Below are 21577 nucleotides of genomic sequence, written 5' to 3' on the forward strand. Positions count from 1 at the left end.
AGTAAATGCAAATCTCTCACTATCTTTGGCACACAGAGGAATGGAGAAAAAACAATCTTTTATATCTAAACTATTATGGGCCATGAGGCTGGCAAAGATGATAAAAGCAGTAAGCCACATTGCACTGGGCCCATGATCTGCATTTGTTGATTAATGGCGTGCAGATCATGCAACAATCTCCATTTTCCAGATTGCTTTTTAATGACAAAGATAGGAATATTCCAAGGAGACACAGAGGGTTTTATATGCTTTAAGGACATCTGTTCAGTCACCAACTCTTAGGCTGCATTGAACTTTTCAGAGGAAAGTGGCCACTGAGGAACCCACACTGAGTCCTCCATCTTCCAAGTTATGGGAATGCCCTCCTCAATGGCCCCTAGGAAAAACCCAGGCCCTGTCTCTTTTGTCTCTGCTGTACAGGTATGGGACTCTTCCGCCCTTGCAAATACTTTCCTATTCCAAAGCCTGGAGCATATCTCATATCTTGCATCATGCATTGGGCTGAATCAGAATATTCATTACTCAATTTAAATCCCATGTCCTTTAAAAGGTCTCTTCCCCAAAGGGAGATAGGGAACTCAAGTACATATGGCTGCATATCTCCTGAGTGACCTTCTTGGTCCTACCACTTTAATAATCTTGCACTCATATCTGGAGTCTTAGCATACCCTAGGCCTTGGAGTGTTTGTGAAGAGGCTTGTACGGGCCAACCTGAAGGCCAGTCTTTCTTTGCTATAATACTCCTAGCAGCCCCAGTGTCCAGAAGCCCCAGGATCCTTTTGCCATCAACTTTTAACTCCAAGACGGGGCGTTGGTCCAAATCCAGGGAAAGAAAAGTCAGATCTGTGCCCGTGGATCCAAAACCCCCTTTTCCTCTCTCTTGATCCCTTGCTGCATAGCGATCATGTAAGCTCAGCAAGATGACCAACTGAGCAATTCTATCTCCAGGAGAGATAGCTGTTATTCCATGGGGGATGGGGTGGGGGTGGGGGGAAGCTACCATGGTCTTGACCACTCCTGTGTAATCTGGGTCTATAACCCCAGAATAGACAATAAGTCCTCCCAAGGCTGATGATGATCTCCCTAACAGCAAACCCACTGTCCCAGGTTCAAGGGGCTCTTTAAAATCTGTCTCAATTAATTGGACCCCCATCTGGGGCATTAATACGAATCTGGTGGTGGAGCGGAGGTCCAATCCTGCTGAGCCTGCAGTGGCTCTCCACGGTCTCTCAGATGGCGTAGGGTTGGCCACCTCTCCTGATTCTGTTCTTTGTCCTGACTCTCTACTGCCCCATATATTTGTGGGCCCTGGGGTCGTGGGCCCCGCTGTCCATTTTTTGGATGAGTACCACCATAACCTTGAGTCAAGGACTGGCCATTGATGTCCTTTACAGAGCGGCATTCATTAGCCCAATGGCTTCCTTTCTTACATCTTGGACATAACCCTGGCTGCCTGGGGGCGTTGTCCACTTCCTGTACTTTCTATACTTCCTCTTTCGGTGCATTGCCTTTTAAGGTGTCCTATTTTGCCACACTTGAAACAAGCTCCTGGACTTCCTCCTCCTTTTCTGGTCAACTGTACTACAGTGGCAGCAAGGCTAGCATTGGTTAACAGCCCCCCAAATTCTCTACATATTTTCATCCAGGCTTCTATACCTTTGTTCTTATAAGGGATGATAGCGGCTCTACACTCTTTGGTGCACTGCTCATAGACCAACTGCTTTATCAGTGGCATAGTGGCATCCAGGTCGCCAAAAATATTCCCTGCCGCTTCCACTAATCGTGCCACAAAGTCTGAAAATGGTTCCATGGGGCCCTGTAGGATCTTGGTTAAGTTCCCACTCACCTCCCCTTTGTTAGGAAGGGATTTCCAAGCCCTGATAGCTATCTGGTTTATTTGTTCATAAACCTGATTGGGGTATTCTGTCTGCTGGTTGGCGAATCTCCCCAGCCCAAGCAACATGTCTCTATCCCAGGCTGGAATTCCATTTCTCTGATTAGTGGCTGCTTGTTCAGAGGCATACTCAATCAAGAAAGCTCTCCAATCTAAGTATTGCCCTGGACTTAAGCAGGCGCAGGTTAGGCCACTCCAATCACTAGGTGTCATGCAATGTCTGCCTAATGCCTCTACTTGAGCCAATGTAAAGGAGGAAGTAATGCCATAGGTACGAACTGACTCCGCAAGGGATTTGATTATCTTAAAATCAAGCGGTTCCTCGTACCTGTTCCCTTGTGGGTCTTGGAATACAGGATAGGCAAATTGTAATTCTGTTCTTACTTGTGTCCACACTCCCGGGCAGAAAGATCTCCCTACACTCAGGGGCTGAACAGGCTGAGCTATCTGAACGGCTTTCAGATATGGAGGGGGAGTTGAACAAGATGGCAGCGCAGCAGCGGTTTTGCTTACACCGACCGCCGCCAACGGGGCTTTCTCCTTTTCCTTTTTCTTCTCCCTTTTTCTCATAGCAGTCCTCTCCAACTGTTCTACTAAAGCGTGTAGCTCCCCTTCAGAATCCGTGCCCTCTGAATCCTCAAAATTTTTAAGATCGGGATAGAGAGAGTCTTTCCTTTTGCCTCCCTTTTCACTTTCTGCCTTCTCAGATCTTTCCTCTTGCAGCTGCTCTAAGGCTGATTCTCTCTCCTTGACTGCTTTACAACATCTCTGATCTTCTAAACAGCTCCTCACCATCTTCCAGACCAGTCTTACTCCATGCTTCAGGGTGCCTTGCTCCCATGCAAAATCTAGGTCCCTGCCGAGCTTATCCCAGCAGAACACCATAAGGTTCCCGGACACCACAAACCACGGAGCCACGGTACCACACTCACTCAAAAATCTCTCTAAGGTTGACTTCTTAATTTTCAAATTCTTAGCTAAAAGCAGCTCCTGGAGAGCCAGAAAAATTAGGTGTGACTGAGACGATCCCATGGTTAAATGTTACTTTTGGTCCGCTATCCCGCGGACTTTATGCTCGGTTCACTATCCCGCGATCTTTATGCTCGGTTCGCTATCCCACTAACTTTATTGCTCCTTCCCGGAGACTTTATTTTATTGTCTCTACTCCCGAGATCCTTATAGCCTCTACTTCCGAGGTCTTTATTGCCTCTACTTCCGAGGACCTTATAGCTCCAACCTGGAGACCTTATTTGTGCCAACTTACCTGGGAACTTTCCAGTGCACTGCCCTGACTGCAGGAGTTCTGAGCCTTTTCCGTGTCCAGTTTCCCCGTAAGCGGGCCACCAAGTTGTCGCAACCACCCTCGACCAGCAAGGAATGACGCAACAACACGAGCTCTTCTCCAACGCAGTTTATTCAGGAACTTTGAACAATCTTCTGACCCCGGGGAGTGCCAACCCACAGGCTAAATACTGTATGGACAGCCACCCAAGTAAAGCCATGTGGCGCTATCTTACAGGCCCACACAGCGGAAGCAAGCCAGTTGACTCAGCCCATAGCCAAGTAATGACTTGTTTACTTCAAGAGCACTCGCCATTGGGCTGGCGGAAGGCGGAAGCCAGCACCATCTTTAGGGCATGATGCATTGCAGCTCTCTACAGTGGAACTTTTTTTGGGGGGGGGTGAGGAGCTTTTTTTTATTTTTAATCAGTAGGCCTTGCTCAGTTCTGGAGAAGCCTTAGAAAATCATAAAGACCTTACTAAGTCTTTGTTATAGTTTGAATCTGAAATGGTTTCTCAGAGAGGCATGTGTTGGAAATGTGTTCCCTAGATACTATTATTGGAAAGCGGTGGAAATACTAAGAGGTGTAGAGAATAACTTTGAAGGTCCTCTTCTGTCCCAGACCCTGGATGCTTGGCTCTCTGAGCTTCTGGCACAGAAGAAGTGAGCAGCTTTGTTCAGCCATATCATCCATCTGTGATATCCCACCTCAGCACAGGCCAGCCTGTGCTACATGGAGCCAAGTGACTGTGGACTGAGCCCTCTGAAACAGTGAGCCAAAACAGCTCTTTCCTTCTTTAAGGGGTCTCAGTTATCACAATGACAGAAAGCTGGCTGTCACACTCTTCTAGAAGCTGGAACTGTAACTAAGATCGCGGGTAGTGACTGTACACTGCTATCAGAGTACTGTTCTCAGGACCGGCAGTGAGAACTGGGCTGTGGGCTGGCCAGCAACTGGGTCAGGGAATGTCTGCACAGTGTGCCAGGTGGTTAATGCTTTATCTGCCTTGTCCTTGCCTGTCCTTCAGTGTGATGGGAAAGGAAAGGAACTCACAGTCTACCTGCCTTTTTGGGAGATGTATGATCCCTGTCAGGCCAATCAGTCTTTTCTGAGTTTTGAGAACTCAGAGCTACCTTCAGTGAGAGGGCTCAGAGGGTTGCTGTGTAAGCCTGGCACCCTGGAACACATGTAAAAGCAGAAGGAGAAAAATTTGTCCTCTGACCTCTGCATGCACAGTATGTGTAACACACACACACACAAATACACACACACATACACATATACACACACACACATACATGCGCATGCATGCTAATAATAAAAATGTATCAAAAAGAATTTAAACTGGAGCTGACAGAGGAGGAACTTTCCTTGCTAGAGCCCAGAACACTGAACCCAGGGCAGCTGTCACCTCTTGTCTTTGTCACGCGGGGAGACTCAACAGCAGGAGAGAACATGGGCATGAAGATACAGAAATAGAGAAGGAGAGAGATCCGACACTCATGCTGGGTGCTGGATCCAATTATACTTAAGGCCATCTCAGCTCTCTGAGCTTCCAGTTGTGACAGCCGACAAAGTCCCCCACCTCGCTTTCTCCCCTGTGGCTGATCTAAATTTCTGCCAGTTGCTATGGAGTTTTGACTACTTCTATTGCTGGGAGAAGATATACCCTTTCTTTTCCACTCCTAATGGGAACTGGCACCAGCCAGGGAGCCTGCTAGGTGCCTCTGCTCAGATGGAGCACTGCCCTCTCAAAACCCAAAGCCTTCCTTCCATGACATGTCATCGGAGGTCTCACCATAGACTGTACTTCCTGTCTCTTACATCCTGGTGGGGGTAGATGAGTAGCTTTTACTAAGGGGTGTCAGCGAAAGTGGTGCGTGTCACTGCCTGGCTGGGAGGTACTCATCATGATCTCCTTTTTGGTTTGTTTGGACAGGGTCTCTCTACTTAGGCCAGGCTAGCCTAGAGCTAGAGGATAGTGAACTTTCTGTCTCAGGCTCTTGAGTACTGGGATTATAGGCTTGCACCACCATAACAGGATGAACTCAAATCATACTCTCAGGGTGATGAGATTGTGTTTGCCCAGTGTGGTGTTGGGATTGTTCTAAGGACCTTGCCTACACAAATCCTCCATTACTGAGAGCTACTGTCAGTCCTTTTCTCAGTTTTGCTTCCTACCAAGTGAATATACAGACTTCTCAGGCCTTCAGTGGTAGCAGAGCCTCAGTAGGCCAGAGCCTGGGTGCAGCCTCCTGTTACGCTTTCGATAAGGTTTGTACCTTCTAAGCATCATGTGGAGAGAGTTGGGACTGGCAGTGGTATTCTCCTGTAATCTTAGCATTTGGTTATATAGAGGCAGAAGGGTCAGGTGTTTAAAGCCATCCTCAGATGCACAGTGAGTTCAAGGTCCACTTGGGCAACATGAGAGCTTGTCTCAGAAGAAAAAAAACAAAATTACTCGTTTTGACATTTTTGATTCCTTCTGTGCTGGAGTTGGAGGTGGGGTTTCTAAGATGTGATTAGATTGTTAGAGAAATGAATGGTTTGTTTTGTTTTGTTTTGTTCTTGTTGAGACAGGGTTTCTCCGTGTAGTCCTGGCTGTCCTAGAACTGGCTTTGTAGATCAGGTTGTCCTTGAACTCATAGAGATCTTCCTGCCTCTGCCTCCTGAGTACAGGGATTAAAAGTGAACACACACACACACACACACACACACACACACACACACACACACACGAATGCATTGTTCATAAAATCAGGTTGTTAGAAATCAAGCAAGCTCCTCTTGATGTTCACTCCTGCAAGTGTCTGTATGCCCTCTTGCTTTTCTGCCATAAACTGAAGTAGCTATTGTCCCATAAGAGAAGTTGCCATTATGTCCCTGGTCTTGCCTCCAGGTCTAGCCTCTAGGACTGTGAGCCACATAAACACCTTTTCTTGATAAATGACTTAGTCTCCCGCATTCTGTTATAACAATGGGAAAATGAACTAATACATTCTCAGGCTAAGAAAGCTCATTAAAAATTTGATTCTTTTCTGAGTTTGAGGCCAGTCTGTTCTACAGAGTGAGTTCCAGGACAGCCAGGGCTATACAGAGAAACCCTGTCTCAAAAAAAAGACTCTTATTTGCTTAAGATGTTGAAATGTGTGAGGTTCCTTTGTTATGGAAGACATCATTGCTCTATTTGATACATATCTATGGCCTAGAGCCACTTTAGTAGTCTGAGGTTTTCTAAGTAAGAGGCACAAGCCAAATTTAAGGTGCATTTTGGGAGAGGCCATGGTTTAAGACAAGAAGAGCTGAACTTTGGGGTCCAATCCAAGTGATGATTTCAAAGATGGAAACACAGAGAAAACTGGAAAGTCAGCAACCAGGTAAAGATTAGAAGAAGTGGGGAGTGGAAGACCAAGGACAGATGTAAAAGGCAAAGGGAGCGAGATGCCTGTGGTTTGGTTTGTGCAGCCGTCAGAGCGGCAAGGAACTGGGCGAGTCTTCTGGTTTAGAGGGGGCAAGGGTGGGGTTGGCAGGAAACACAGGTTACTGGAGGAACCATGCCAGGCATCTGGCCAGGGGAGGGGATGAGTAGGATCCTCAAACAGGAAATCAGTCATGACATCAGAAGCTGGTAGGTTTGGGAGCATGCCGGGATATAGAGCTGGAAACAGGTCAAGACAAGTGGTTCAGAACTAATGGCTGAGGTATTTTGGAAGCTCATTTTCTGTGGAGTCTTGGGCTGAGTCTCTTAGGTAAAGGGAAGGGAAGCAGCCAGGCAGGGATGAGACATCCAACAGAGCAGCCTTATCCCAGCGCCCACTGACTACTACCAAGTGATCACCCCTCCCGAAGGCCTCAGATCCACCCCACACCCCCTTTTCAAGAAAAGCAGGAAATTCAGATTTTTATGTGAAGTCTCCTGCGTGTTAAGGGCTGGTGACAAATTAAACATTCCCAAAACACCTGGTAAGCCAACTAAAACACATCTGTAGGCTGAACTGACCCACAAAGTGCCAGCTTTGGGCCTCAACTTAGAAGAAGTGGGCAGAGACTGAAACATGATTAAAAAAAAAAACTATGAAAATTGTTTGGTTCTCCCCATATGTAAACTTCAAGACAGAATAGGAGGGACTTTGTGATGCTGGCTAACAACACAAGGCCCTTGGTCTTCAGAAGTACCGACCCAAAAGTTGCCATAGATCATTCCTGTGGTTCCTATGCCCTTGCAACACTTTCCCAACTGGCTCTCCAGCTTTGAGGGAGCAAGCTGATTTTCCTTGATATCGCTATCTGGTTCATCCACTTAGAAGCTCTCCCTTCACAGCTGGGTCTCCAAATAAAAGCAATTTAGAGAAACAGTGCTTGAACTAACATGACCTCGACTAACTGAATCTTATGATAGGAAATGCTTCAGGCCAAAAACCTCAAAAAAAAAAAAAAATCAAAGCTTTTCAAAGACTGGATCCAACCAGCTGAGTTTATTGACCTTGGCCTGCGTCTGAGCCACGGTCATGCCCAGAGGATGTGGCAGAGGCCCAGTCTGATTCACTTAAAGGTAGTGTCTCTGAGGCCGCCTATTATCTCTCTTTAAGGCTTGTGTGTCCCCATCATCCTGTTTGCCCTGGAATGAGCTATTCCTGGGATGTGGAGCTTTCAGGGCTGTGTTTGTCAGGGCTTTCAAGAGGAACAGAACAGATAGAATGTATCTATCTGTCTGTCTGTCCATCTGTCTAGATTTAGATACACAGACAGATATGGAAATTATTAGACTGGCTTACAGGCTGTGGTCCAGCTAGTCCAACAATGGCTATCCACCAATGGAAAGTCCAAGAATAACAGTGTTACAGTAGTTGTTCACTCCATGAGGCTGGATGTCTCAGCTGGCCCTCAGTATATACCAGCATCCCAAAGAAGTAGGTTCTAATGCCAGGAATGAGCTTACCAGAGAGAACAAGCCCAAGCAGGAAAAGAACAACAGCTTCCGTCGCCTATGCCTTTCTATAGGCTATCACCAGAAGATGTGGCCCAGATTTAAGGTGTATCTCCCACCTCACAAGAACAGATTTAGGGTTGCTCTCCCCACTGTAAATGGTTTAATTAAGAAAACTCCTTCACAGGTGTACTTAGCTGCTTGGGTTTTAGTTAATTCCAAATATAGTCAAGTCGACAACCAAGAATAAACATCACAAGAGCTAAAACATCCTTGGGAAAATTATCGTGACTGGTCACAATACATCATGAGGTCCTGTCCTTAGTGTTCACACTATGAAGATTGGACATCTTTTGATTGTTCCTAAAAAAAAAAAAATGAGTTGGGACATGGCTCTCTTAGAGCTCCTGCCTATCATGTTAAAGGTTTGATTCTCAGTACCAAATCATCGTCGTCGTCGTCAACATCATCATCATCCTCATCATCAACAACAACAATAACAACAGCAACATTATCCGGTACAGTGGAGCATGCCTGAAATCCCATACTTGGGAGGTGGAGGCAGTAGTATCAGGAGTTCAAGTCTTGCTTTGGCTACATGAGACTTCTAAAACAAACAAACAAAACAAAGCAACAACAAACCCAAAAAACAAATCAAAGTTTAGGGCCAGTCTGAGCTACATGGTGAGACACCTGTTAGAAAAATCAGTGGCTCACAGGCCAGTGAGATGTCTCAGCTGGTTAAGGGTGCTTGTCACCAAGCCTGGGATCTTGAATTTAATTCCTGGGACCTACATGTGGAAGGAGAGGATTGGCTTAGGAGAGTTGTTCTCTAACCTCTTAATATGCCCCTTATCACATAAGCAAATAAATATAATATAATTTTAACCAATCAATCAATCAGTATCAATACAAAAAAAAAAAAAAAACCCTCTCCTCCATGAACTATATTGGAACTCTCGTAGCTTTCTTCCTGTTTATAAAACTGTTCCCCAACCCCATCTCATTCCTTCTTTCTTGATGGAGCTGGGGATTGAACTCAGGGCCTTGCCTTACCTATCTACCCATTCATCCCATGTTAAACACATGCTCTACCAATAAACTTCGCTTCTAACCTTTTAATTGTTCTTTTTTGTCTGTTACTGCCTCCTCTTCCTCCTCCTCTCCCCTCCTCTTCCTCTTCCTCTTGCTCCTCCCCTCCCTCCTCCTCTCTTTTCTGCATTGTTCTTCACAGTCCAGCTCTGGGGCTTCTGTTCTATTTTCTGCCTGTCTCGGTGGATTCCCCTTTACATAGAAGCTGTCTTCATTCTTAGTCCTTGAGTTCTTGCCTGAGATCCAGCCCTCAAGCTCCAACAAGCTCAGGAGCATTTCCTTAAGGATGCCCCGACGGTCTCACTCCTGAGTCACTGTCTTGCAGTCGGGTTCCTATTCACTCATTCACTACCTTCTTCCACTAGCGGCAACTTCATCTTTTTGAGCTTTCAGCCACAGAATCCTGGAGTTGTCCCAAATTAGCATCACACACTGTGTCCGTAGCAGCCACCTGTCAGCTAGGTGCGTGGAAGCGATTCAAGAACTGAATCAAATCAGATCTTGACGAAAAGGGACAGACCTCTGCACCCAACTGTAGGCTTATGAAAGCCCCATAAGACATTTGGACTGTAGCTCCAATAGTAGAGTGTGCCCTAGAACACAAAAGCCCTAGGAACACTATCGCCAGCACAGCAAGAACCTGGCATCACATAGTTGTAATTCCAGCACTCAGGATGTAGAGGCAGGAGGATCACAAGTTCAACATCCTTGGCTACATCACATTATTATTAATATGCTACATCACATTATTATTAATACAAAATATTGTTAATGCTCCTATATTATTTATAAAAATCCAATAACTTCCCAGGATTTTAAGAAAAAGTGTTGGGGGAAATCTGGGCCATGTTCACACTGCTGATAGAGGGAAACTCAAATTTTCACTGATGAGACTTCAACCACAGGCATCTATCTGACTATCTCCAGGTAAATGTCTCCCAATCCAGTCAAGTTGGCAACTAAGACTTACCACCACAAGTCCACTCCTTGCGAACTTGACACCTAATCTCTTTAAACCATACTTACTTTCTAAATAAAGATGGGGCTGGTGAGGTGGCTCAGTGGGCAAGAGCACCGACTACCCTTCCAAAGGTCGTGAGTTCAAATCCCAGCAACCACATGGTGGCTCACAACCACCAGTAAAATGAAATCTGATGCCCTCTTCTGATGCCCTCTTCTGGTGTGTCTGAAGTCAGCTACAGTATACTCATTTATAATAATAAATAAGTCTTTTTTAAAAAAAGATAATAACCAAGGTCATAGTCCTGCCTATGCCATGTACAGCAGAGAACATTCCTCCCTAGAAGAAAAGACAAAGGTTAATTTATTTATTTACTTACTATTCATTTATTTATTGTGTGTGTGTGTGTGTGTGTGTGTGTGTGTGTGTGTGTGTGTGCATGCCATGTGTGGAGATCAGAGGACAACTTTTGGGAGTTGATTCTGTCTTTCCACATGTGGGTTCAGGGGACTGAACTCAAAGAGTCAGGCATGCTGGAAACTGCCTTTACCCCCTACACCATGTTGGCTGCTCAAGGAAGCCGAGCTTCCTGAGTGACTCTAGAAGAACTAAGACTTTGAGGGATTGAACTGGGAGTGCTATGGTTTTTGTTTTAAAGACTTTTATTGATTTTATATATATGAATACACTGTAACAGTCTTCAGACACACCAGAAGAGGGCATCTGGTTCCATTACAGATGGTTGTGAGCCACCATGTGGTTGCTGGGAGTTGAACTCAGGACCTCTGGAAGAGCAGTCAATCCTCTTTAACTGCTGAGCCATCTCTCCAGCCCCTGGGATTGGCAGTTTATACTTATTATCCCCACTCTTAGGAGTCTGGAGCAGGAGAATCTCCAGGAACTTGAAGTCAGCTGGGACTTATAGTGGGTTTCAGGTCAGCCTGAACTACAGAGCAAGACCCTGTCTCACATATACACACACTTACACATATACACATGCATGTACACACCCCATAACACACATTGATAGTAATAAACACAATTTTAATTAATAAAAGTGTGTGAGCTATTTGAAAAGTACTACCCTTTTTCTATAAGGAACTTGAGTGCCCTTGGATTTCACTCTCTGTGGCAGGTTTGGAGCCAGGCCCCCACAAGCAGGGATGACTATATTGACTGATCCACCGTCAGGTGCTCCAGGTCCCTGGGCATCACAGGACCAAAACGAGAAGTCCAGACTCCACTGTTTTACTTCATTTGCTGGAATCCTGACAGGACAGTGTTTCTAATCACCAAACATTCAAGATCAGGCCAGGACAAACAGACAGAATCCAGAAAGTTTGCCCTCCCATCTTCTAACTCTTCTTGAATTCTTCTTTTAAAAGTTTTTAGATTGATGTTTGTGTACCTGCCTTTGAGGAGGTAGACATGTGCCAAGTATATGCGCATGTGCCAGAGGACAGTTTTCAGGAGTCAGCTTTCTCCTACTAGTGGAACCTGGGGATCAAACTCAGGTTGTTAGGCTTGGTGACAAGCCCCTTTACCCACTGATCCATCTTGCTGACCCCCCTAACTTATTTGGTTTTATTTTTATTTTTGAGGTATCACAGTTATATGGTACAGGATGGCCTCATAAGTCTTTAACAATTTTTTATTTGTTTTTGTTTGTTTGTTTTTTGTGCATGAGTGTTTTCTTTGCATGTATATAAGTGTACCACATGCCTGCTTGGTGCCCTTGGAGGCCAGAAGAGGGAACTGGATCCCCTGGAACTGGAGTGACAGACAGTTGTGAGCTGCCCTGTGGGTGCTGAGTATTGAACTTGAGTCCTCTCCCAGATCAGAGCTTTTCCTGCTGCTCCAGCTCCAGAGCCATTGCTCCAGCTGCTTGGCCTCAAACTCTTGCTTTCTCTGCCTTGTCTTCCTGAGTGGTGGGATTACAGGCATACTCGCCCTGCTTGGCTAGAGTAAGTATTTTGTGAGAGCCAGTAGCTTGGAAACACTGCTTTTGTTTCTTAGGGAACTCGTCTTCCTGTGGGTCCTCTCCTTCTGTTGTCTCCAACTCTGTATTCTCTGGAACGACTTTCCTTAGCAAGCACACAGCTCAGAGCACACCCTGGGCTGGGCTCGCCCAGCCTCAGCAGCACTGGCATTTGGCCCAATTAACTCAACAAGTTGACAGCAGAGGTGGGGTGACTTTGCTTTCAGTGGCATATTCATTGTGGGGTGTCCCAGCGCTCTTCATATCCGATGATAGCATGCACATATCCACCTCCTATGGCAATGGGAAGTGACCACCCCAAATGTCACCAGCCATTGCCAAATACATGGTGGGAGGCAAATTGATTGTAGTTGGTTCTTTTACATAGAAACTGGCCAGAAGCCCATTCTAATCATCATCATCATCATCATCATCATCATCATCATCTCATCCTATAGTCCTCACAAGTCATGCCCCAGCCTATAGCTGTCCCCAGACAGAAGAAAAGGACAAGCTCAGTGCAGGACCCAAGGCTGGCTCTGACAGTCCAAAGAGACAGAACACCCACTATCTTAACCAAGAATATGCCTTTAGAAGGTACCCTGTTCCTAGATGGATGGGGACTGGGTGCACAGAGAAAACAAGTCGGTTGGGGTTGGAGACAGTTAGCGAGGGCAGCCTGAGTCAGCAGAGCTGCTGCAGGCCCTGGGGATTTCCATGGGGAACTGTGTGCACAGAATTCCCCCTGGGATGATGGTCTAGACAGGGCTCACCCTTCCCTCTGCTCAGCGCGGGCTTCTGCTTCCCCATTAGGAAGAGGAAATGCTCTGTCTGTTTATTTTGGGATTGAGGATGTGTGGTGCGTGTGCCTAGGATGGGCACCAGGGCATGCATGCCTTCCTGCAGGGGGCATGTTAGGAAACATGTGGCTTGGCACCTCGGCCATGCAGGTAAGCTGTTACAACAAATGGTAGACTGGAGGAAGACAGTGCCTGAGAGTACGGTCCAGTGAACAAGAACAGGTTAGAAACTGACATGGAGGCACATGCCTGGAAGCTGAAGTAGCACCTGAAGGAAGGGAGCAACCCAGGATAGAGACAGACAGACAGACAGACAATATATATGTAAATTAGACCCAGGTGTGCTGACACCGAGCTGTAATCCCAGCACTCAGGAGGCTGAGGCAGGAGGATTGCTAGGTTTGAGGTTAGCCTGGGCTATTTAAAAGACTGTCTCAAAAACAAAACAAAACAACAAACAATAAAAAAAAAAAAAACCAACCCAGGAGTCATTAAAGTGACTTCCATGACAAATCAACACCAAGAGGTGGGTCCTGGACTAATTTTCTGCATACTGTCATGGGGGCTACTTGGCTTACCTTTTACTTAAAAAAGTTTTTCTCAGCACCATTTTATGTTAATAATGACATATTACTATTTTCATATTTATTAATCTCTCCACTATTAAAAAAACAAAAAGCCTTTTGTGATATGATATGACACGCTGTTATTATTATTATTATTATTATTATTATTAGTGTGTGTGTGCTGCAGTTGGTTGTCTAGGTTAAGGGACGACCGTGGGCATCTGTCCTCATGCTCCATCCTTGTTTGAGAGAGGGTCTGTGTTGTTTTTCCATGGCATATACCAGGCTGGCTAGGCTCCGGTCTCCTGGGAGCTCTCCTGTCTCTACCTCCCCATAGAAGTTCTGAGAATACAGACGTTTCCCCAGATTTTAAGTAGATTCAGAGAACTTTAACTTAGGTCTTCAAGATTGTGTGACAATCACCTTGCCTACTGAGACATCGCCTCAGTCCCCGCCACATTATTTTGACTAAAAATCTATACCTAAGTAGATGGGATTCATGTTTATCGAATGTCAAAAGCATGGAATCCTCCAAGTGCTGGTGGATCGGGTACTCTTTGACGCTCTGCCATACCCTCCTCTTCTTCCTGAGACGACCTCACTCTGTAGCCTGGATTTCCCCATTAGGAAGAGGAAATGCTCTGCCCATTTATTTTGGGATTGAGGCTGTGTGGTGTGTGTGTCTACTTGGGGCTTATTCTGTAGCTCAGGCTACCCTTGAGCTTTGTAGGACTCCTCTAGCATCTCAGGGTTGGGATTACAGAAGTCACCTTGTCATGGTGTGAATCAGGTTCTCACTGGGGACTGTGACCCTGTCAGAGTTGGAAAGTCCACACGGTGGCCAGGATACATAGATCCTCAGGCAGTGGCTGACGACAAAGGGCGGTGTTCCAGGGTGGAGCAGTGAATAAGGACTCACATTCATCGCGCTTTAACTCTGTGTCAGAAGTTGTCTGCCCCTTAGATCTGATCTTCACGTTTGGTAGGTCGGAGGTCAAAGTCTGTGAAGTAAAAGCATGTTGGACCTGCTCATTCCACCTGGTGTGTGTCTCTTGGCACTGCTGGGCAGTAGCAGGTACCTCCTAAGGATCTCCTTCCCATGCCAGGGTCTCTTTCACTCTACAAGAGGAAGCTTCCTCCCAGGACCCCTCCTCAACCCTTTTCCTCACCATCACAATGCTCACTTGTCAGCAGGACCTCCACATTTCCTCCAGTGTGTCTATCATTGTCCTCTGGATGACCGCACTTGCCTCTTAGTTGGCCTTCCTATGGCCTTCTGGTTTCTTCCCCCACACCACAGCCGGAATGGTCTTTTTAACTGATTATATCATGTTCTTATTTCAAAGCCTTGAGAAACCTTCAACCAAACCCCAACTGCTTGCCTTGGCTGAGGAAGCCCTACAGAAAGTGGGTCTGCCCGTCCTCAGTCCTCACTGCGCACTCATGAACACACACGCACACACACAAGCACACATGCACACACACACACTCACACACACACGCACACACGCTCACACATGCACACACACACAAGCACACATGCACGCACACATGCATACACACATACACATAAGCACACATATGCACGCACACACATACACACACACAAGCACACACATGCACACGTACACACACACCCTACCCTGCTGCTCATTTCCAGTCTTGCTGCATGGGCTTCTCTCTGCTTCTCTGTCAAGCAGGCTGGCTATGGGGTCAGAGGTGGCTAGCCGTTCCTAACATCTGGCTGGCTTTCTCACTTGGCTTTGAATAGCTGGCTCCTCACCATTTCAAGTTTGGCTTAAAGATCATTTCTCAAAGGGGCTTTCCCAAACTACCTGTGCCAAGTGGCTACTTACCCTGCCTGCCTGTTTATAATGAACCATGTGCTTACCAAGATGGGTGCCTCTCACATTCCACTGTTGATTCACTTACCTCCTGTGTCTTCCACCACAGTTTGCCCCCCAGTGCCTAGAACAGTGCTGCTGGATCTGTTTTCGCTGAATAAACCTCGGAGTGAAGGAATGACATTTTCCTCTAATTAACTGATTTGATTAACACTTATTATCTGTGAAGAGCCAGATGCTAAGCTGTGTGGGTAAGCAAAATACACCAGCCCTGCTGACACCTGCTCTAAAATAACTTTAAAAAGAGAGCGCAGGGTGTGTGTGTGTGCTGGGGATGAGGGTCAGTTGGTAAGTGGGAAGCCCTGGGTTTGATTCCCCAGCACCAAACAAGCCAGGCATGGTGGTGTGCTCTCCCAAATTTGTAATCCCAACATTCACAGGGGTTGTGGTGAGGGGGGCATGGTAATCAAAAGGTCAAGGTTATCTTTAGTTATTTATTGGATTTGAAGCCTGCTTGAGCTAAGTGCAGTCCTGTCTGTAAAAAAAAAGAAAAAAAGGAGAAAGAAAAAAGAAGGAAGGAAGAACAAATGAAATAAGACTGATGACAGATGGGACAACATGAATGTCCTTGTGCTATGTTCCTGACCTTTTTGTGTCTTTAAAATATCCATAATAAAAATTGTTTTATTTTATTAAAAAAAATGGCCAAGTGCCTATGCTGTTGCAGATTGTTGTGAACAGTCCATTGGTGTATAAACATTTATTAAGCATCTACATACATGTGCTGAGAACCAGGGATGTAAGAAGAAACACCAGTCTTGTTTTCAGGCAGAATGAAGCCCAGCTGAGGGACATGGGACGTAGCTAAATGAAAGGGTAAACAGAAGGTTGCAGAGAGGTGTCTAGAAGAGATCTCCTAGGGCCTGTGCTTCAAGAAAATGGTATGGATGAGGGTAGAGAGGGACAGGAAGGGAGAAGAGCATGCACAATGGCGCAGCATCATTAAAAACAAAATAAAGTAAAGCAAAGCAAAATACCCTTGCCCATCTGAGGGCCCCAGAAACCAGTGCTCTCAGACAAAAAGAACACGGAACAAAGGGGGGGAACAACGAAAAAAGGCTGAACTTGTGAGCAGGTCAGACCCACAGGGATGTCAAAATCCTGTTAAAGATTTGGAAGTTTAAGCAGGGTAGTGGTAGTGCGCACCTTAAAGCCCAGCTGAGATAGGCCGACCTCCGAGTTCTAGGCCACTCTGGTCTAGAGTGAATTCTAGGACAGCCAGAGATACATAGAAAAACTGTGTTTTGAAACAAAACAAAACAAACAGGGAAAGATTTGGAGGTTTAAATTTAAGGGGGATGCAGGGAAGTGGCCCAGGATGCCTTGGAGGTCAGGAAAACTGCAAGAGGCAAAGTCAGTTGGGTTAGGCGTTCATGGTAAGGGTAAAAGCGGACTATAATCCGGCAGGAGAAAGTCCGGGGTATTGAGGAAGTAGCCAGCGCCTGCGTGGGAGGAACCCTGGCGCTCTGAGGGTGTAGAGGGCAATAAGCCCAAGTAAGAAGGTCAGAGACAAATGCCAGCTACCATATTCTAAGAGTCTGGACTTTACTCCATAGACAGTGGGGAGCCACTGAAGCTATTCTGATCATTGAAGAGATATGATCAGAGCTGTACAGCACAGTTCAGCACCGAACACAAAGATATCTACTTGAGAGGCAACGAGGGTCCTCTAACACTCAACCACCTGTCAGGCACTGTGTAGCAGTCCATACATTCAACACTAGGTGTATGGAGGAAACTGCCCCTTCGGACCTTACAGAGGACCAAGACAGTGACAATGCCAATACAGTAAATCAAGCCCTTAAGAAGGGGTTCACATGTGCATGCATACGCATACAGAAAGGGTCAAAAAAGGTTTCCAAGCGATACGAGGCTTTACTGAGCTCTTCCTTCCTCCCATCCTGCCTCTTTCCTTTCTTCCTTCCTGGCTGCCTGTCTTCCTGCGCTACTGGGGATTGAACCTAACACATCCTACAAACCAGGCAAGCAATAGGCCACTGAGCTGCACTCTGGCCTTTCTCGAGGCAGCTGGAGAGAAGGAAGGCCTAAGGGATGAGGAGAAGTGCTTGCAGAGGCTTGCTCATCAGGCCTTGCTTTGTCACTGTGGCAAGGGACCCTCCTGGTTGCTGGATAAATAACCCTGAGGCCTTTACTCCCTGAGGGTGGGGTGTCTTTCTTTCAGTTCCTACTTTAAGAAAATACGTTCTCTTTGTCTCTTTCACTGTCCTAGCTGGTACCTTTAGACCTAGTAAACAATTCATCATCTTTGGTTGTATCTATTAAAATAAACTATTTGTTGGGAGGCAAAGGCAGGCGGATTTCTGAGTTCCAGGACAGCCTGGTCTGCAGAATGAGTTCCAGGACAGCCAGGGCTACACAAAGAAACCCTGTCTCGAAAAAAACAAAACAAAACAAAACAAACCAAACAAACAAACAAAAATAAATAAACAAACTATTTGAAGGCAGGGTGCAGTGGCACAAACCTGTAACCCTATCACTTGGGAGGATGAGGAAGGGATATCATAGACTTGAGCCCAGCTTGGATCACATAGTGAGTTCTAGGCCAGTCTGGCCAAGATTGTCTAAAAAATTAGATAGATGATAGATAGATAGATAGATAGATAGATACATAGATAGATAGATAGATAAAGACAGTGACCAGTTGATCAATTTTAAGAGGATGAGTCGCACTTGGGAGGCAGAGGCAGACAGATTTCTGAGTTTGAGGCCTGCCTGGTCTACAGAGTGAGTTCCAGGACAGCCAGGGCTATACAGAGAAACCATGTCTCGAAAAACAAAACAAACAAACAATCAAAAAAAAATGGAAAAAAAGGATGAGCCTAGTCAGATCTACATCTTTCTTGGTATCAGAGAGTGAGTATTCCTATGGAGGCAAATGACAGCCTGCATTGTGGTGGGATGCAGGTAGATAAGGGGGATACAGCCAAGAGACACTAAGGAATTAGAATTATCAGAAGAGGGATCCCAGGCTAGGTTTCCGGGTTTGCATAATAGGTAAATTTACTGGGGCACAAAATATAGAGGCGTTCGTGGTTGTGGATTCCCGGGATACAGAAGACAAGCCTTAGTATGTTGTGATAGCCTAAAGAGTCTGGACTTTAGTCCACAGACAGTAGGGAGCCACTGAAGCTATTCTGATCACTGGAGAGACATGATCATAGCTATCCCTCAGGCAGGTCAAAAGGCTTGGGAGCAAGGAAGCCAAGGCGATCTTTATGTAAGAGGCAGTGTAGACCTGACTTTAATGCTCAACAATTTATTCAGTGCATAGTATGTGCTTGAGTGGGAGAGGAGCCCACCAGATAGAAATGCTCTACAGGCAGCTGTATATACAGATCTGTAGGCAGAATGGGGCTTGAGCCAAACAGGTGCCACTGGGAAGACATAGGAGATGATCGTGGTCAAGGTCACCCAGAGAGCATTTGGCTAACCACAGACGAAGCTGGCTGAACCTCAGAATTCAGGGGCTGAAGAAATAGAACACAGAACCATTCATTCATGGGAAGTAAGGCGCTAGGCCCCAAGGAGTCAAATTTGTGCAGGGGCGTGAATACATATGCATATTTTCAATAATTCTTCCCCTTTAGCTTGGAATACTAAGAAAGAAAAGAAAAGAAAAAAACTTTCACATCAATCCTGATGCCATTGGGTGATCTGGCCCAACCCTTCACCATCATCCAAGTGCGTCAGGGAAGCCACCTGGCAGGAAGGAGCCAGGTGGAGCAGAAAGTAGCCAGTCTTATAGTCAATAACTGGTGATAAGACCAGATGTGTGGCAATATCAAATAATTAAGAATTGGCGTCATCCCCAGTCAACCTGGTCAACTGTCTTCAGTGTGGAGACAAGGAAGGAAAGAAGGAGTGGAGGAGTGACCCAGACACCTGGGAGGCAAGCGGGGAGGAGCTTGAGTTTATGGAGTGGGCCAGGCACTGTGCTAGCCTCCTGATGTGTTTTCAACTTTTCCTTTAAAAGGGAAGAAAGCCGAGGCTCAGGGAGGTCAAATAATATTGCCCAAGGTTACAGTAACTGAATGACTTAGGATTTGACTAGGGAAGGTCATGGCTGCTGCCTCAGGGCTACCACATAAATCTGTGCATGCTAGTGACCTGAAGTTCCACATCTGACCTTCACGTGGACACTGTCACAAACCCTTCCACTGAAGCGGGAGCTGGATATGAATGGTGGCTCACTGTTAAATCAGTGGACCAATGTGGTATTCCTCAGACGTGGTTTTCGTGGGTGGGTGCTGGCTTCTAAGCCAGACTTCCGGTTTTATTCACACCTGCCATCTCACTCTCTCCTGGGGTTTTTGCCAGTCGGTTTTGCTTTTTTTTTTTTTTTTTGCCACTCCCAGCATGGGGTGAGGTGATCTGGCAGCTTACAATGAGGAGCCTGCCAGACCTATTGACCCAAGACTTGACAGGCTGCCAGGAACTCTGGAGATGACTCCTTTGTAGCCAGCTTCTGAGACCCTACAGGACCCCATCTGAGCCTGTGTGCAAGCCAAACATCAGTGACATCTGAAGGATACCAAAGGGCTCTCTGTTACACTAGCTTAGCATCATATCCCTTATTTGCATTATTTCCCATAACCCTTAAAACAACCAGGAGCTTGGTGGGATGATTATGCTCGTTATGCACCACTCAATGAGATCAGAGTAAAATATGGACAGCCAGAATATACCAGGTGGGTCCGCATTAAATACCAAGGAAGTGTCTGCCAGGTCTCTTACTTCCTCTCTGTCTCTGCCCTGGGCCCTTGGCATAGATTCCCTGATCCCTACGAAGTTCCCTCTGTCCCTGTGTCTGGACTCATGTAGCCCAGGCTAGCTTTGAACTCCATAGCTGAGAATGACTTTGGCCTCTTGCCTCTCATGTTGAACTTACAGACATGTATCACTATGCTGAGATGTCTGCAGTGCTAGGATTTGAACCCAGAACCTTGTGCATGCTAGACAACTACTCTATTAACTGTGCTACAGCCTTAGTCCCTCCTCTTTCTAAGCTAAAGAAAAGACTGACTGGAGGTGTAAAATGGTAGCAGAGACAATGTGGGCCGTGAGCACGGCTAGAGCCCATTTAGAACCTTGTACTCCATAAACCTTTGTATACAGAGAGGAATCAAAAGCTCTGCGCCTGTTCCAATGGAGCCAATAAAGAAGGCATAGCTATGTGTGTCTGTGTGCATGAATGAACACTTACACATATGCAGAAATGGCCTGGGTAGCTGGCCAGTAGCCCTCAGAGGCTTGTTCCCTGTGTCTAGCATTCCACATAGCAGCAGTGACCACATTAATCAATCAAAAGTGAGACACACATAATACCGGGTGCAATGACCTTTGTCAGGAATAGCATACCAACAGTGAAATCTATGCCACTCACAAGAGACCCAGAGGCTGCTCCCTGGCCATCGGGGACACCCTCGAGCCAATATTTTGTCAAATGTTCAGGCCTACATACATAAGCCCAGATTTCAGAGCTACCACAACTGGTTAAGGATGAGCGTCTGCACACTAAATCTTAAATCTGTTCTCATGGGTGATCTGGTATCCCTGCTGCATTGAACAAAAGTAAGGTAGAGCCTAAGTCAGTCATGCTGGTGCAGGCATATCATCCCCCATACTTCAGGAGGTTGAGGCAGGAGAATTGAAGACTCAAGGGCCAGTCTGTGCTACATATAACACTCTTGGAGGGGCTGGGGAGAGCCCTGAAATAACATTTTGTTTCAGGGGCTACTGCAAAGTGTATTACATAATAATTGGACCAGTTAGGGATGCAGTTCAGTCGTCTAAGAAGCTGGGTTTGATTCTCAGTACTGCCTCCTGCCCCAGCCCAGTAAAAGAAAAAAAAAAAAAGACTACTTCTTTTTAAAATACTCGGTGGGTAGGAGTAAAAGAAGCTTTGGGTTTAAGTCACATTAATTCAGCATCATTCCTTCCTCCCCACTAGTTTCCAGACTGAGGCGGGGGAGGGGAGGCAGCACTGAGCACCGCTGCAAGTGTGCAGTCAGCACAAAGTAAGGAGGATTACTCAAGATGTGGGGTCCAGAGGATGATTAATTGTGGAGCCTGGCTTGACTTTTCTATGACTGCAGAACAACGTAGCCTAGTTTAGCCCCTTAAGAGAACAATGGCACTCTTAGTTTCCACG

The sequence above is a fragment of the Mastomys coucha genome, unplaced genomic scaffold (genome assembly GCF_008632895.1).
Source record: "Mastomys coucha isolate ucsf_1 unplaced genomic scaffold, UCSF_Mcou_1 pScaffold6, whole genome shotgun sequence".
Classification (NCBI taxonomy): domain Eukaryota; kingdom Metazoa; phylum Chordata; class Mammalia; order Rodentia; family Muridae; genus Mastomys; species Mastomys coucha.